The sequence below is a fragment of the Rhinolophus sinicus genome, linkage group LG02, assembly GCF_036562045.2.
Source record: "Rhinolophus sinicus isolate RSC01 linkage group LG02, ASM3656204v1, whole genome shotgun sequence".
Classification (NCBI taxonomy): domain Eukaryota; kingdom Metazoa; phylum Chordata; class Mammalia; order Chiroptera; family Rhinolophidae; genus Rhinolophus; species Rhinolophus sinicus.
The window spans coordinates 113,757,085-113,770,480 of NC_133752.1; the positions used below are offsets into that span (position 1 = coordinate 113,757,085).

The 13,396-nt window shown below is 45.3% G+C and overlaps 1 protein-coding gene across 6 annotated transcripts in view; it reads right to left on the bottom strand.

Annotated features, from left to right (window-relative positions):
• Positions 1-13,396, bottom strand: part of CRACR2A (calcium release activated channel regulator 2A) — a 133,561-nt gene that overhangs the window by 103,590 nt on the left and 16,575 nt on the right. The window contains exon 1 of one of the 6 annotated variants that reach the window (XM_019756946.2): positions 12,889-13,165. The exons of the other annotated variants lie outside the window; for them this stretch is intronic. The gene's annotated coding sequence lies outside the window, so the exon portion shown is untranslated. Of the gene's footprint in view, positions 1-12,888; positions 13,166-13,396 lie in introns of those variants that run through there. 6 annotated transcript variants of the gene reach the window in all.

The following is a 13,396-nucleotide window of genomic DNA, read 5'->3' on the forward strand; positions in this document are numbered from 1 at the left end:
TCTCATCCCAAGGAAAAGGAAATTCTGTAACTATGTATAGTGACGAATATTAACTACACTTACTGTGGTGATCAGTTCACACTATATATACAAATATTAAATCATTATATTGTACACCTGAAACTACTGTAATTATACAGGTCAATTATACTTCAACTTAAAAAAAGAAATGTAAAATATGTTATTAATAAATTTGAGATTGACAATACGCTGCAATGATAATATTTGAGGTATATTAGGTTAAATAGAATGTTAAAATTAACTCTGCCTGTTTCCTTTACTTCTTCTGATGTGGCTACTAGAAAACTATAAATTACATGCGTGGCCCACATTATATTTCTAATGCACAGTTTGGTCTCGAATGTGAGCTCCATGAAGGCTGAGACTTTGTCACTTCAGTTCCCTGCTGTGTCGCTAGCACCTGGAATACACCCTGAATGAAAAAATGAGCCGGTGAGTGAGTGAGGCCTGCAGGAGAGCGTTCAAGTGCTGGAGGTCATGCTTGAGAATTTGGCGACAGTCCTGGGGCAGGTTAGGGGAAGTCTGGATCTTATACAGATGAGGAAACTGAATCTGGAAACAATATTAAAAGCTTGTCCCAAAGCGGCCAGGATTCAAACTAAGTGTATCCCAAACCTATGCTCTTTCTACTCACACAGGCAATGCAGAGTTGCAGAAAGAAAACTAGATTTGGGATTTTTAAAAAAATAAAATAAATACAAGCATATTCCCTCTAATTCCACTGCTATCCTAGACTTGAGCAAGTCATGTGGCGCCCTCGGGCCTCGGGCTCTTCACCTCCTCTTGGAAACACCAGAGTCCATCGACTTCATTCCATTTTCCCAGTAGAGACAGAGGGAAATCCCATCCCAGAAGGTAATCTCAAAGGCTGAGCCCTAAATATTTCCTCACTCTCCTGTCCACTCTTCAGCTCCAAGAGGCTCCCGCTGAGACTTCATAGCCTCACGCCAATCAGTAATTTGTTTGTTTAACGTTTCTCTTTGATTGTACCTGGTTTTAGATGCTTTTCATCAGAAGCCAAAACCTTGCAGACTTTTCCCCTTGATCTTGTAATGAAATTCCCTTTGAGATATTTAATTCTAGAAATAGCTCTTGCTGTGCCACATCTCCTTTAAAGAAAAAAAGACATCTAAATCACAACATCCCACCACATTCAACTAAAAACCTCAAGGCAAATGGACTTGTCTCCCTCATATCTGCTTTTACTATTCTGTTGCCATCTATATCCATGAAACTTCCTACATTTTGTTCCCCAAAATAGGAATGTACTTAATATACCAGCAGCCTCTCATGTTTTCCACATATGTCTTGAAGGGATCCCGCTACCCTGCAAACACCTTCTGCTATTTACTCTCCTGAAACACTCCTGTGTGCATGCTTTGCCTTCACCTATGGCCTGCACAGAGAAAGCCCCTCCAGCCTCCCGACACTGAGCATTTTGGAAAAGAGTCTGTGCTATTTCCATTTACAATCCTAGCTCAAGAGCCTCTTGAACTTTCATCTAAGCAAAGAGTATTTTAGAGCCCAAACTGATTTGTCAGAGAAGAAAATCTCACCCACTTCCCCCTGGGTGAAACACCTACACTATTTTTGATCAGAAAGGATAAAGAAAGATTTGCCAGAGTCAACGTTGTCATTCCAAAGCAAAAAAAGAGCCTCCGTGGAATAGCAGGGGTAGAGCTGCTTTTCCACACTTTCCCATGCAGGAGGCAGAGCACACTTCATCACCCACGGGTGACTCCGACACTTGTTGAATCATGATGGATTTGTAGTCCCTTCCCCAGCCACCCAGCAGTGCATGACTGGCCAGCAGCAACTGGTGCTCAAGGAATGCAGAGCAGTATTAAATAAGCCAGGGCCACAAATCTACTTCCCCAAGAGAATTATGTGCTGATTTCCAAAGCCAAACAAATTCACCTAGGGGTCCTTTTCAGCTAACATTTATAGAAAGCCCCCTAGTGCAGATGCTGGGTTAGTAACAGGGATAAAAAGTGAATCACATTGTGCCCTCAAATAGCTCCCAGTCTAAAGGAGATAGATGCATGTGACAAACTAAAATGTAAGGCAGAATGAGGAAAGGTAGTGTGTGTGTGTGTGTGTGTGTGTGTGAGTGTGTGAGTGTGTGTGTGTGTGTGTGTGTGTGTGTGTACGTGCGTGCATGCTGAAAAAGGAGGGGAAGAAAATATACCCCCATGTTAACCATGATTATCTCTGTTGTGTTTATGGGTGATTTTAATTCTCTTCTTTATTGTTTGCTATATTCTCTAATTTTTTTTTACGATAAAACATATATTGGTTATATAATATGTTTTTCAAGAAAAAGTCAACAAATCATAAAGGACAACGATTTGGGTGATAAATTAAGACGCTGTGGAGGATGAGGCCCGGCAGAATAAACAGAATTGGGCAGTGAAGAGACAAGCAGAGGCAATTCCAGGCAAAGGAGGAGCATGAAATCTCTGCACAGCGGGGAGGACGACTAGGGAACTGTGAGTAAGAGGACGGTAGGCCTGGACACAGAGAGCGAGGGCAGGGGTGGGGCTTTGGGGCCTAGAATGCCAGCCCAAGGAGACTCATTAGAGCCCAAACTGATTTGTCAGAGAAGAAAATCTCACCCACTTCACCCTGGGTCCCATGGTCCTGTGTCCGTAATTCAACACACTGCATTACACTGGGTTGTCATGTCTGTCCCCACTACATTTTTAGTTTCCAGAGGTCATGGCACATAACAGGATCAACAGAAGCTTCTTGAATGAATTGAATTCTAAGAGGATTACTCTTTATTTTGTGGGTATTAAGGACCACAATGGAAATCAACTCCCCCACCCAGATGAAAACAGAATTGGGAGACAGAAGTGGCATCCAGTCCCATCTCAATCACTGGCTAATTAGTCATCTTTACCAACATCCTTCCCCTCTCTGGGCCTCAGTTTTCTCATCTGTAAATTGGGTGGGCTGGACAGATGACTTTTAAGACCCTTCAGACTAGGCTCATCATTGTATGTTCTAGGAACTTGGAATCCCTCCCTAGCACGTATGCCCACTGTACTGAGCAAGCACGTGTGGAACTAGTTAACATCTCTTTCTCCCATGGTGTGTGTGGCGTGTTCCCAGCAGTAACCAGTGCTTGCCTGGGGTGAGCCTAAGCAGCACTCAGAGCGTCTGTTGAACAGACTGGCGGCCAGTCTCTGGTATACCTTTTCTCTGGGCTGTAGTCACGTGTGGAAAAGCAGCCGTCATAGCAGGGATTCTCCGGTGGTGCTCTGTCTCTGCAGTCCACTGTTTCTCTCCAGAGTCCAGGTGGTCAGTTGTGTCAGATTTATCTACCTCCCACCCCCATGCTGGGAAAATCCCCCAGGTTTTCTTGGAAGTAGGAGAAGGGAGGGGAGCGGAGGTTTGAAACTGTGTTTACATGCAGAATACTCTACTGCTCGATTGGAAACGTGTTCACTGGTCCTCTGCCTGAGGGTCACAGTGAGACTGACACCTCCGGAGGGGGCAGCTAAGTGCCCCGTAGACGTCACACCAGCAGTGGTCCTCCATCCTGCTCCCTAGCGTTGGCCCCACATCTCACTTGTAGATGCTTCTCCATCAAAATCCATAACGGGCAGAGATGGGTGCTGGCTCCTGGAGGCAGGAGGATGCCCAGAATGACCACCACCAGGGCGTCCTATCCAGGGGATCCCAAAATTACTCCATGAGGCCTCCATTCTGACCTGTGCCCAGAATTCTGCAGTTTCAACATTACAACAGTAGCCGTTGACCTAACAGGGTGGTGTCCCTGGAAGGAAGTGACCTCCTTCTATTAAAGACATTCATTCCCAGAAAATGAAATGAAGGAGTTCCTATGCCCTTTGTTCATTTCTGGGATGATGGGTAATGTTAAATCCCCAATCCTGCGGACAGTTGAAGACTAAGCATAACCATGGCTTGGGACTCTGTTTCCTCTTCTCTCTGCACCCAATCTGGACCCCACATGCACCCGCAGCTCAGTGCACTGCAGTCCCCAGATGGTTCTTGCCAGGCAGTACTGATTGCTTCTCCACCCTTCCGGCACTCACACTCAGGGCGACCTCTCTGCTCCCATACCACTGGTCCTTTCTGGGTTCGCTGTTCAACAATGCCTGTAACGTGAGTAGTGGGTTCCTGTTCTGCTCAGCTCCTGCTGCACCAGCGGGAAATGTCAGGGAGGACTCTGATTTCATGGGCATTGTTTGTGAAAGGTTCCCTTGCTTAAGTTTGCAGAAAGTAGGGCATGGACCCGTGTTTCATCATGCAGTGCCCGAGAGATGCCTCCACAAGGTAACCGGCTGCTTATTAAGGAAGACCAGTTGGCACTGTGCATGCTCCTAGGCTGGCTGCTCACATCCCACTGCACTGGGCCATGATGGTCCCTCTGGACTTCATTGGCAGTGACGTGACTTCTTTTAGAGATCTGCAGAAGGGACCGATGGGCAGATTCACCCAACCACGTCAGCACTTTCACGTGGACTTCCAGGGCTGGGAAACAAATGGCGCTGCTTACACTCATGAAGCCACCACTGTAACACGGGACCGCGGGTGTTAGGGACAGGTGGAGAGCAGAAAGGATTCAGCGACCACATGCCAAGCGTTCGACACAGGCCAGGCAGCAGGCCTCCCTAAAACCTCACCATGCCACTCCCCCTCAGCCCCGTTCAGCGACTCCCATGCGTGTGGAATGAGGTACAAACTCTCTTTCTGGGCTTCTTGGGCCTTTTGTTGTCTATGGAGGTGCAGTAAATGTTATTCCCTGGAACATGACGAGACAGAATGGAAGGCGCCTTTCCTATGAAAAGGACTGATCCACATGAGGGCTTCTCTGGTGGGCTCTACAGAACTACTCCGACTCCTCTAGAAAGCTCTTCTAGTTATTCCAAGTCCCATTCTTCCTCCAGCCATGGTTTTTTTGCGTTCGCTCACTTTGCTACCTGAAAATGAGTGAAAATCTCCTATAGTCCTCTGATCTCACCAAATCTTATCTACCCTTTAGGTAGTGTATTAGTTTCCTAGGGCTGCTGTAACAAATTATCAAAAACTAGGTGTCTTAGTAGTGGGCTGTGCCCCCTGCAACTAGCAACGGCAACTGGACCTGGAGCTGAGCTGTGCCCCCCACAACTAAGACTCAAAGGACAACAACTTGAAGCTGAATGGCACCCTCCACAACTAAGATTGAAAGGACAACAACTTGACTTGGAAAAAAGTCCTGGAAGTACACACTGTTCCCCAATAAAGTCCTGTTCCCCTTCCCCAATAATAATAAAAAAAATAAGTGGAATCTAAAGAATAAAATAAACAAACAAATTAAACAGAAAGAAAAAAAAAAACTAGGTGTCTTAGAATATTAGAAATGTATTATTTCACAATTCTCAATGCCAGAAGTCCTAAACCAGGGTGTCCACGGGGCTGTGCTCCCTCCAAAGGCTCAAGGAGACAAGTTATTCCTTACTTCTGGCTGCCAGTACGTCCAGACCTTGGCTTGTGGCTCCATAACGCCAGTCTCTGCCGCTGTTCTCACAGACTTCTTTCTCTGTGTCTCTCCTCTGTGTGCCTCTTAAAAGGACACTTATTGAATTTAGGACCCGCTTAGATTATTCAGGACGCTCTCACTTGGGGATCTGTAACTGAATTACATCTGCAAAGACTCTTTTCCTGATAGGGTCACATTCACAGGTCCTGGCAGTTAGGATGGAACCTCTCCTTTTCCCATTCGCCTCACTACCGGCAGCGATTCTCAAGCTCACAGAGCATCGGAATCATCTGGGGAGATGTTTTGATTCCAGATGCCTGGACCTCATTCCAGAGATTCAGTTTTAAATGATTCTGGGTAGGGTCAAGGTGCGAGGTGAGTGTGTGTGTGTGTGTGTGTGTGTGTGTGTGTGTGTTTAAATTTCCATTTCTAAAGTACAACCTGGGCAGACCCACTATTTTAAGCCTTGAGGACTCATAGTATCTCATCCAAGCAGACATTACAGGTGATACCAACTTTCACTGATTCCTTTATCCTCTAGGATTATTTTCAAGTTGGTCATAAATCACACTGTCCTCTACTGTTTTTCAAAGATTGTACAAAGAATGTCAGAGAGGTCACTTCATCCAGTGGTGCTCCACCTCTTCAATCAATGCACCATTTTAATAACAAATATTTGGAAACGTTCTCCTTACCACCTGAAATGAAACTACTAGATAAGTTAGTCAGCCCAATATGCATAATTTAATATATAAATGAGAAAAAAGGAATGCAATTTATAATAAAATAATAAGTATTTCAAATATGTAAGTGCTCACGCATGATTGCACTGGAATGCATAATAAAGTAGTCAATGCTTACACCTACTTATAATGGATAAGATTAGATTTAATACTCCTTAGAAGGAGTACAAGAAAATAAAAGAGCAAAGGACAACAGGATAAAAATGTTAGGATGAGAAATAACAAACCCACTTTCCTGTCTATATCTGATAACAGGAAGAAGGTAAGAGCCTTACCAAAGTGAGATAACATGCTGAAATCAAATTGCAAATGTGGCAGCAGAGAACAAAAGGAAGTATATTATTCTTCTGTATGAGCTAAGCCTTATATATAAGCACAGTGTCATAATAATTTATTATGTTAAGACATGGGACAGGGCAGTGACAGGGTATCATGGAAAATATGTCTCCAATCTGGAAATCCTACCCACAGAGTTGAGGCACACATTCAGTCGTTGGTATTAAAAGAGCTTTAAAAAAGGAAACTATATCCTTTTTGTTTAGGCAACGGGAAAAAAGGATGGAATGCGAAAAGTTGCTTGGTAGATCACAAAGGAGAATATCAGAGTAGGAGAAAAACAAAGGCAACCCCAAAGTAAATAACTGTAATATCTATTTTTTGCAAGAGGTTCTTATCATTGTACTACAAATATAAATATACCGGGGGCACCAAACAAATGTATACACATTTTAAGAGATGTTATCTTTGTAGTACTTTTCGAAGTTGAATTGAATTACAGCAGCGATGTGTAGTACGATTTTCGCTCAAAAGATGGCGCTAATCAAATGAATGCTGGCGTCACCATGCCACAGGCAAGACAGTCAAAGAAAATGGCGGAAGCACAGCTGTCGTTTGAGGAGCGCAAGACCATTTTGAAGTGGCATTTGAAATTCGAGAACATCGTGGAAGTATGACAATGGAGGCGTGAGTTTGCAACAGAACCTCCAACACGCCTAACAATTGCGCACATTCATGGTAAGTTTGAGACGCATGGTACTATGTGAAGAAATTGAAACGGCATGTGCAGCGATACAAGTGGGCACTTTGGTCAGTGTTGCTCAAGCAGTAGTTCACCGTAATCAGAAGTGTCTGGACACTGATGGTAACCACTTTGAGCACCTCTTGTAATTGCAGAAGTCAAACGTGACTTGTATTCATCTTTTTTTTTCAGTATATATTGAGCATTACAATTTTAATACAGTTTTTTCCCTTTCTTAAAATGTGTATACATTATTTTGGCACCCATTATTTTGTATTAGATAGATTAGAATATAAACTACTTCAAAAACGGTTTCTATAAAGAAGTCCATTGAGATGGTGGCATTTCATGTGCTTCTGCTAATTTAATAATATGTTGTCCTATGTCTATGTCTGTTAGACAAAGTCTCAAATCTCCTGTTGCAAATCTGCAAGTGACTTCCCTGCTTGTGCAGTAACTGCATGTTGCACTGGCACCATTTTCTGTGAAGCGCGGGTTTGCTCTAATCAAGGCAGAATGCATAGACTGGGGAGATTATCCAACCATTTCAAGACGTTATCTTTATTCCATTTAGGCTTCTCTTACCAAAACAATGGTTTCCTAGATTACAGGGGATTATTTTCGCACAACTTCTTTGAAAACTCTTCAGTATTACTGTGTAAGAAGAAATGACCGATTTATATGTAGGGTGAGTTGAATTTAGGGGTGTGTGTGACAATTCTTCACTGACGGGGTTGATTCGCACATGGATTCATGACTAGCACACCTAGCCGGTAGTCGTGGCAACTCAAAGCCATCCCACAGATTTCCAAAATGCCCCCTAGGGCCTCAGCACCCATAGCACTGTGGTTCTTGCACCACCAGCAGTGCCTGGGAGTCTGGTAGAGATGAGGAATCGTAGCCTTGGATAGACCTCCTGAACCGGAAAATGCATTTTCGCAAGACCCCCAGGCGATTCCTATGCCTACAAAACACTTGAGAAGCACCCCTCCAGGGGCAGTGCTGAGCCCATTAGCAATACTGATGAAATCCAAACTCATTCATTTCTTGAATGAGGAAACAGGCCCAAGAGGGTAGGCCACCTGTACACTTTGCTCCTCTTCTTGTCACTAAGTTCCCTGAGGACAGGAAGAGAAAGGGGTACCTCTCTTGTGCGTCCACATGGCTGCCAGCACACAGAAGCACACGTGGCTGTGGCCCTGGAAGTGCCTGTTGTCTCTTCCATCAGGACTCTGAAATCTTTTTTAACCAGAGAAAATTGAGTTTCCATTACTCATCCACAGATGCACAAGCAACAGATCCCCAACAGTCACTTGGACCGAGTTTCAACACCTTTGTTTTGTACAATTTCACCGCTAGCATCAGCTACACCAAAGACCACAGTATTTGAATAAAAAGCAACTGGCTCCCTCCCCACTCCGTCTGCCTGTAGGCTGCTGTGGTTAGTGTCATACTCAGAGAAAGAATAAAAAGCAACCCCCCTCCCACCAGTTGTTCTAAGACAACACAGAGATGACAGATGCTGTGCGTGCAAACCTGGGGAAGAAGGAAGATAAAAGGCAACAATAAGGAGCTTCCCTGTGACAAGAAGCCCAGGCCTGCAGAGCCTTCTGCTGAGGTGTGATTTCAAAGGTCGAATATGTTAACTGTGCCCCCCACCCCACATACTCTCCCACCTTAGCTGGCCAGGTTTAGTAGTCCTTCGCTGGAGAACAGGAGTTTGCCCTCTAGCAAAAGGCTAACTAACTCCCAGGGTAAGTGCCCCAAGGGGAGGCAGCCCAGCTCAGCCGATAAACCAATGACCAGGAATGAGAAAAGCTGAGCTGGGGAAAGGAGGTTTCCTTCAGCCCGCCTTTCAACTCCAACTGAGCCCATTTCCAAAGAGCCCACAGCCTCCCGAGCTGCAGCCGTTGTCAACTTCACCCTGGGCTGTGGGCAGAGAAATGGCTCAACACCTCAGCTCACAGCCTCTACTTCCTGTCCTCACTTCCTTCCTTTGTCAGGCAATGATGAAGACCCAAGACAACTGGAAACCACCCACCTTGTTACCCCACAGTGAATTTGTTTTGTTTTCTCACATTTAGGACCCAGCCTGACACATCCATATCACTCCAATGCCACATTCACCAGGTGGCACCGCAGCTTTCCGGTGACATGTCCTAACTAGGCTCCGAGAACCAAAGTGTGACCCATTCATCTTATTTCCCCCACCTGTCACAGTGCCATGCTCTCAGAATTGCTCCCTCAATGCTGGGACACTGAAAGAACAAAGGGGCCAATGGAGCCAATTCCACTCTATACAATGTGACAGACCATAAAGGATGAGCCATCACCTTTGTTAGGAGAAGAAAAATGCAGTCTCATTACAGGCCTTCTCTGAAGCATGTCACCTCTCACCCTTTTCAGAGATGTTCTCTTCCCTTTGTCATGACCGTCATCGCCATGCCACCACTGAGCATACACTGAAGAGGTGAGAAGTATAACTGTAAGTCATACCCTTTTTTAAAAAAGACTTTGGAGACAGCATAAAATAATTGACTAAAACGTCAGGTTCTAGATCCAAAAGTTCTTGATTTCAGATTCTAGTTCTGCTATGTCTAAGTTATGAATCTTGGTCAAGTGACTTCACTCTGTTACTGTTTCCTTGTCTATAAAATGGAAATCGGAATATTACGTCCTCATGGGTTCTGGTGAGATAATACATGTAATGGAATTAGACTGTCTTGTTCATTGTTATTGCTGGTCTCCAAGCAGCTCCCCAGGCAGTCCTAATGCAACCAGCAAGCAGAGTTCTTTCCCTTCTCTGAGATGAGAGAAAGGCATGGACGGAACAAGTCAGGGCTGCACACTCAACCACCCAGACAAGGAACGCAGATGAGCCAACTCATCACACGCAAATAAAGCAGCATCACATCCACAAAGAAATCTGTCTTCTCCTTTTCCTCTTGAAAAAAGACAGTCTTCTTGGCTTTCATTTTCTACTTGAAAGAACACAAGCACAAGAGTGAGTCCCCTACCTTCTGAATCTACTGTAAGAAAAATAGCACGAGCATCATGCTCAACGGCAGGAAACACTCAGCCTTCACGGAACAGACGCAGGGAGAGGAGGTGGGGAGAACGTCAAATGGGAGCAGGCTGGTCCTAATTGCAGGGACCCTCAATCCAACCAGCTATCACCTTACAGTTATTGGAACCCAGTGTTTCCGGTCCTTTTGATAATTTAAAGAGATTTCATAATTTTTAAATGTTATACATGTTCAGATATAGTACAAAATGGCAGTTTTAGTCACTGCAGCATAACTTGTAATAAACATGAAATGACTGAAAACAACCTGTGTCCATCAGCAAGGGGCTGATTGGTTAAATAAATTCTGGTGCGTCCATACAGCGGAGTACATGCCCCTGTTTAAAAACAAAACAAAACAAACAAACAAACAAACAAACCAGGAGTGAGAAAACTCAACATACTGATACGGAAAGATTGCCAAGATAAGTGAAAAAAGCAAGGTAGAAAAAAGTGTGTATTGTATACTCTAATTATGTGAGAAAGAAAGAGATGGCGGCAGAATGTATATTTGTACTGACTTGTATTTGCAGTAAGAAACTCTAGAAGCATGTATAAGAAAGCAATAAAAGTGTTGACTGAGGAGGGGGCAGGACAGGCAGATGGAGGCCAGGATAAGATTTTACCAGATATCTTTCTATAATGATTTGATTTTTGAACTATGTGAATAAGCACTTATTCAAAAAATAACACAAAAACATTTTGAACAACGGCCGCTGTAACCAAAACGCATCTACCGGCTACAAATGGCCTCTGGTTTACAAGCTTTGCACTGAGGGGTCCTAAAGCGGGGACGCAGAAAGTTGGCAGCATGAAGTTTACGTTGCACTAGGTTTGGAGACAAGCAGGTTGTTCACTATCTCGCATCTAGAACTCTCTCTGAATCAATTGAATCAATGAGTTGATTGGATCTGCCAGCTCCTCCTTAACCAGGGAGAAGGAACGCAACTTCTCACAGGACGAGGTGGGGCTCCCCCACTTTGCTCCAAAGGTAAGGCTGCCTGGAACCCGAATGGTCTGTTTGTTCCCAGCTGTGAAGCCTCTCCCTGCCTTGTCCTATCAAAAGGGGGAGCGATAGGAATGTGGGGTTTCTCCACTGGAGCACAGCATCCTGGTGTGTCCAGCTGAGTCCCAGCTCAAGCAAACGTCCCCAGAGAACAGAGGACACATGCGCCTGCTGACTCCTCCCTGCCCGTCCCAGCCAATGCCGAGGGACACTGGTAATGTCCTCCCCGAGCCCTTTGTGTGTCCTGGGAGTGAGCTCATTGCTGCTCTGGGTTGAATTGTGGCCTCCAAACACAGATGTATGTCCAAGTCCTAACACTCTTGTACCTCAGAAGGTGACCTTACTTAGATATAGGGCCATTTCAGATGTCATTAGTTAAGATGAGGTCATACTGGAGTAGGATGGGTCCCTACTTCAATATGACTGGTGCTCTTATAAGACATGTCACAATGAAGGCAGAGGTTGATTCATGTGGCTGTAAGCCAAGAAACAAGGAAGAGTGCCAACGAACCACCAGCTGTTAGGCAGAGACAGGGAAGAATTTCACCTACAGGTTAAGAGGGGAGCAAGGGCCTGCCAACACCTTGACTTTAGACTTCCAGCCTCCAGAACTGTAAGTCACCCTGTTTGTAGTACTTTGTTGTGGCAGCCCTCAGAAACGAATACAATCCGTCCAACTCAAGTGACAAAGGTATCTGACGCTGTTCCCGTCTCAGTAGGTCCTCAAGAGATACTGATGACAACTCCACCCAAATGGAGGAAACTTCTAGGCCCTTGACTGGTCAAGTTTTATTACACAGGTATGCAGCAAAAAATCCACCAGTACATTACTGAGTACTGACCTTGTGAAGAATATACGAAAAATAAAACATTATTTTATTGCCCTCAAGGAGTTGACAGTCAGATCAAAGATTTAAGACAGACCCATAAAATACAACAACACATGTGATAATGACCAAATAATGTTACCTCCCCACCCCACGCCCACCCCCACAGCCAGCAGATGCCACAGAAGCCACTCGTAGCTAAACCCCACCGTGCTGGCCCAGACTCAACCTTCTGCTACATTTCGTTTTAGCTGCTCCTGATATGTGTGTCTGCAAGAACTGGGCAAACTTTAGAATGCCGGGCTAGCAGACAGTTTCTAGGAGGAGCAGCACTGCTCCTGGCATGGAACCCAAGCTTCTTACCCACTGAGGATGCCCACTGCCATCCACGATCATTACCTGCCACGCTTGCTCAAAGGTTCTCTCATCAGTTTCTTACCCGCTTTCTTTTTCTGCTCAGAGAGTCCGACCCTGGAGGGACGGGCAAGCCTATTTTATAGCTCTCCATGAATCTGACATGCAGAAAACACAAGACCCATGTGGCTTGGCAGTCCACTTTGGTAAGGTGACTAACAGGTTTTCAAAGGGCTACAGAAAATCAGAGACCCCTACAGAGATACTGCTTTCTGTTTCGTCATTCACAACATTTGCTCATTTGGCTCAGCCTCCACGCAGGTGGTGGCTCTCACTCCACCTGCCTCTAGGATCCTCCGGTTCTTACCATAAGCAAATCTCGTGTCCAGTTACACCCCTGGGGGTGGGGGAGGCGGCACACCTTGCCTGAACTTTCCTGGAGCGCCACCTGAATCCCAGGTCTCTGGGGTCTGGCTGCCCCCGGGCTCCTCTGCAGCTCTCACCTTAGGAAGAGACGTGGCCATGCAGAGTGCCAGGTGGAGCCCCAGGCTGGGCCCCTGAGGAACAGTACAAGTCACTGCTGCCCCACCCTTGACAAGCAGTTTAATGACTTAATTGTGGCTCCAGGCCAGTCCCTGAAGGGCAGGGCCAGACGGCAGAGGGGACAGACAGAAGAAAGGTCTTCTCACTTTGACTTCAAGCAACTCATTATAGATTCTCAGGTAGAAAAGACCCTTATAGTCCCCTCATTTTCCTACTAGGACTTCTCAAACACACTCCCAGCTGGGCCTAGGTCAGGCTTTGCAGCCAACACTGTTGCTTGCCTCAGCAACATCTGTCTCTCCCTTCCTCCTCTCTAACAGAGCTCCAGTTGT